The sequence below is a fragment of the Mus caroli genome, chromosome 1 (assembly GCF_900094665.2).
Source record: "Mus caroli chromosome 1, CAROLI_EIJ_v1.1, whole genome shotgun sequence".
NCBI lineage: Eukaryota > Metazoa > Chordata > Mammalia > Rodentia > Muridae > Mus > Mus caroli.
This window is the reverse complement of record NC_034570.1, coordinates 30402383-30407427: the sequence shown is the minus strand read 5'-3', so window position 1 is coordinate 30407427 and position 5045 is coordinate 30402383.

Sequence of the window (5045 nt, the reverse complement as noted above, 5' to 3'; positions counted from 1 at the left end):
CTTTCCTTTCCTTTCCTTTCCTTTCCTTTCCTTTCCTTTCCTTTCCTTTCCTTTCCTTTCCTTTGTGTGTGTGTGTGTGTGTGTGTGTGTGTGTGTGTGTTTGTATGTGAGGGGGGGGAGAGAGGTATCTTGTCTACAATGAAAATTGTATTGCTAATATTAAGATGATGTTCACCAGAACTTTCAAACAAGCCTGGAAAGAGAGTCCATTGATAGACTACTTTAGAAAACAATGATGTCATCTGCTTTACCTCAATGTACTTACATTCCATGGAACAAGAGTTCTACTTCAAGGCCAAGTCTACAACAAAGAACATGCATGCCCCTGACAACATGCATGCTCCTAAATGACTTATTGACTCAGTAAAGGATACTCACAAGAATGCTTGTGTGTACACAATTGCCAATATCCTCCAACGGGAAAACACCAAGTATCCATCAGAAGTTGATTAGATGGGGTATGACATAGTCATATAGTGGAAAACACATGTAACAGGAATGAGCTGTCTCCCGCTGTGTGAAATATTTATAGATATTCATGTCTCAAACCAAATGTAGAATGAGAGATGTTAGAAGCCAATGTATACTTACTGTGTTTCCCGTATATGATGAGTCAGGAGCCAATGAGTGCTTATATGGTTTGCTATATGACATTAAACCATTAAACCAGAGTGAATCTCAGCTGTGCTGCTCAGAGTGGGGTTAGTGGGAACCAGTGACCAAGCCCGCTCAGTCAGTCAACAGGTTCTCCAGCGCAGGATCAAGGATTGAAAACAGAGAGACAATTAGACAAAACCGCAGCATGGCCTCAGTCAATTCTGGGACTGAAGCAGGTTTATTTTTTCCCATTCCACTTTTATACCATTTTAATTACATGCAAGTATTAAGAGCAGGAAGTACAATGAGGAACAAGTAAGACAATAAACAAAGTTCCATGATTACTCCAGTGATCACTGTTTCTAGGGCTTTATCAGGATGATTAAAATATCAGAGCCCACTTTCCTGTCCTAGCCCACAGTCATATTCATGCCAAAGCCTCCCTGACAGAGTGAGAGTTCCTCCCACTTGGAAAGGAACTAGAGTTGGAACCTGGCAACTGGCTAGGGACATGGCTTAGAGGGTATACGGGAAAGACATCACTACACCTACTTACCTGCCTACCACACACACAAAATCATGTCAAGTGACCTTAGTGGAGCATATTGTGAGGATAAGAGAAGTGTTGGAAGTGTCTCATAAGACTGGCTACTCCCTGTCTATTATGATTTATCACTCTTTGAATGAACACAGGTTGTTGTAGTAGAACACCATGGGATACATCTTTAAACATAGGCATTTACTTTGTCATCATTCTGGAGTCTAGAAGGTCAAGATTGATGTGTATGTTCGGGATTGACTTCCCCCCAGGCTTCTCTCCTGGCCTTGTGGATGGCCACTGTCTTGTTGTGTCCTTTTCTGTGCATGTCCACTCTTGGTGTCTCTTTCTTTCCTTAGAGGGCATGAGGCACTTTAGACTAGGCTCCCACAATATAAAAGTGCACTGGATCATATCAGGGCTGGTGAGATGGCAGAGACACAGACAGCCTTCAGTTGCATGAGACAAAGTGGGGCTCTCCATACTAAAGATTTCTGAGAGGGAGGCCCTGCTACTTAGTTACTGTGTAATCTACTCTACAGGAGATGTGGGACATAGCCTATATGCTAAGATCATGGGGAAGCTGCATAGGGAAGTAGAGCTAACCAATGTAAGGCTCAACCTGCCTCAACCTAAGGCTACAATTCAAGCTGCCTCAACCCTGAGCAGCACTGGGCTGGGTTTGATTTCTGCCTTGCCCCTGCTTGCAGCAGCAGGGGTAGGTCATGAGTCTTATTCAGACCCTAAGCATTCTCTGCTTAGGGTCTGAAGGGTTTAGATACTACAACATCTACAAGTACGGTCCCTGGAGGTTTGGGGTCTGGATGATTAATCTTGGTTACCATCTATATTGCATCTAGAATAATTTACAAGGCAAGCCACTGGACACACTTGTGACGGTGCTTTTTGGTCAAGTTGTTCAAAGTGGAAGACCTAACTATTCTAAGTGTTGGTGACACCTTCAGGTGGCAGCTTGACTCAAAAAAGAGGCAGCAGAAAGTTTTGCTTTCACCTGCTCACCTTCGCTCTTGATGACACACTCATCTACTATGTTGCTGCTATTCCTGGGACTACATTCCTTCACTGGTATCAGAATCCAGGTTTTTTGAAATTCCAATGTGAACTAAAGGACAGTGGCTCTTCAGGAATGCTCTTGGGCATCAGCACTAGACTAGGACAATTGAGCTTCATGGACTGTATGCTAAGCTTTTTCAGTGTAAGACAGTCATTGTTGGACTATCCAGATCATGTAGTCCAAGCTGATAAAAGATAGCTATTGCTGGACCCAGATCATGAAATCCAAACTCATATATATAATAAATATATACATATATTCAGTGTTGGTTCTGTCCTTTAGGAAGTTCTGAGCAATATAGCATCATACTGTATATTTAGGAAGAGAGGACACAAATCAATTCCTAACACTATTATAAGAATCTTGCACGAAAAACTAGCAGTTAAATATGTGAGTGTGTTTAAGAACCAAGAGTTTAATAGAAGAGAAATATAAAATAAAACCGGAGACTCAAAATTCTGTAGCATTAAAAAAATTGCGAATACCAGTGGACTTTGTTTTGTTTTGTTTTGTTTTGTTTTGTTTTGTTTTTTATACTAAAAATGTTCTTGCTCTTGAAAAGTTCCAGAGGCAATGGCATGCCGGCAGTGGTGGCGTATACTTTGTGTTCCAGGACTCTAGTACTGTTTCCACTAAAAGTCCCCAGAGCTCCATTGAGAAACGTCTGGGGGGGGGGATTTATAAGATGAACCCAGAACTTGCTATATCAGAAGGCATGGATGGAATTCAGAACTAGTGTGTGTAAATGAGAGCACAGTGAAGCCGCTGAACCAGATCACTCCACTACCAGGAGTGGAAGAAAGGCTTATTGGAAATATGACATTGCTCTGTGGCTTTCTCTCAGGTGGTAGAGATAGCAATAAGGGTAGGGGAAGGCTTGCCAGTTAAAAAAGAAACAGGCTGTGATGGGCAAGGAACCTGCCAACTGGAACAAACTGGACTGGAAGTTTAGGGTAGTGGGGAAGGTGTTTGAGGGCCCAAAGAGCCTGGGTACTTTAGATGAGGTACAGGTGCCTATTAATAGGAACCTAAAGAGTCTGGATGTTAGTGTAGCACTTTGATACACGTTATAGGCAAGTGCTAATAGGGAGCTAGTTGCCCCAATTTGGCTATGGGGAGATAAGAAGTGACGGCTCTGCCTGGCAGCGGAAATTCATTTCAATGATGTCCAAGAAATGCTGAGTGTCACCTGCAAGCTTTCTGTTTCAGAGTCCAGCCTGAGCTGAGCCCAGACTGTCATGTTGGGACACTGTCAGTGGCAATGCTATTTTGGGGGCTTGGGTGTTTGGGACCTAACATCGAGGATGTATCAAAAGGATGTAAAAGCCAGCTTGAAGAACTTAAGACTAAATCTGGGACAAAAGTGACTGCAGTGCACTAAACCACAGCAAACAGAAAAAAATGTACAGGGGGCTACTAAGGAAATAATTTAGTTGGTAGAATGTTTGATGTGCAACCATGAGTTCAAATCCCTATAACCCCTGTCCTCAAACCCCAAACAAACAAACAAACCAAACAAAGCAGAGATGGTAGAATGTGCTATAATTTTCGTTCTGAGAGACAAAGGCAGGATCCTAAGAGCTTCCTGACTGGCCAGTGTAGCTGCATTGGTGAACTCCAGGTTCAAGTGAGAGACTTTGTCTCAAAAAATAAGGTAGAGAATGATAGACTACAAAATCTCTCCTTCAGTTTTTACACAACCATGCATACACACTCACATCTGAACACATATGTACATGTGCACACATGTATACACACATATACACACATGGGGTAGGAAGGGAGGGAGGGAGGGAGAGAGGAAGGGAGAGAGAGAGAGGAGAGAGAGAGAACACCTCTCTCCTCCCACAGACTGAATGGCTGAAGAAGGCTTTGCTCTCAGACCATCTCTATAGTTGGCTTGACAACTGTACCTGGTGACTTTTCAAAGAGAAGGCTTTTTTCCAGCATTATTGAACAGTGTGGGGACATCTCCGGCCCCAGCCCTTTACAGAGAAGCTGGGCGGTGCTTTGGAGACTTGTTAAATATAATTTCCATAATTGAAATGGTCCACGCTTCTGGCATTTCCAAAGCTTCGGTTGTTGTGTGACATGTAGACCCGTTAACCTGTAGCTAACGCATTTCAGTTTGAATATGTGCATTTTGTGAAAGAAAATGCCAGTTAGGGGTGTGTGTGTGTGTGTGTGTGCTCTCCATATGGGTTTTCCAAAGGTCTTCAGTGTTAGTTGTGTGTCTCCATAGTCCCTCCTCTGGTCTCTGGGCTTCTGTGCTTTTTCTCAATTAACTCTCCCATTTTAATTTTCACTTTATCCTTCTATGAGACTATATTCTATTTCCTCTTCCTTCCCATCCTCCTGCCTAGTCCCTTATGAGATACCTAACCTCTGTGGATCTTCTAAATGAAATGAAGCATGCCTAGCTAAAGCTTAAAAGCTAGCATCCATAGATAAGAGAAGACATACAATATTTATCTTTCTGAATCTGGGTTACCTCTCTTGGGATGACTTCTTTCTAGTTGCTTCCATTTATCTACAAATTTCACAATTTTATTTCTCTTAATAGCTGAATAATATTCCGTCATGGAGCTGTATGACATTTCCATTCATCTGTCAGTTAGGGGGCATGTAAGCTATTTCCAGTTTCTGGACATTATGTATAGACTAGCAATGTACATGGGTGGGCAAGTGGTATCTTTTGAGTATATGTTCAATGATGGTATCTTAGTTACTATTCTATTGTGGTGACAAAAATGTTATGGCCAACGTAACCTATAAAAGGAAAGATTTATTTTGGGCTTACAGTTCCAGAGGAATAAGAATCCATCATCATTCAAG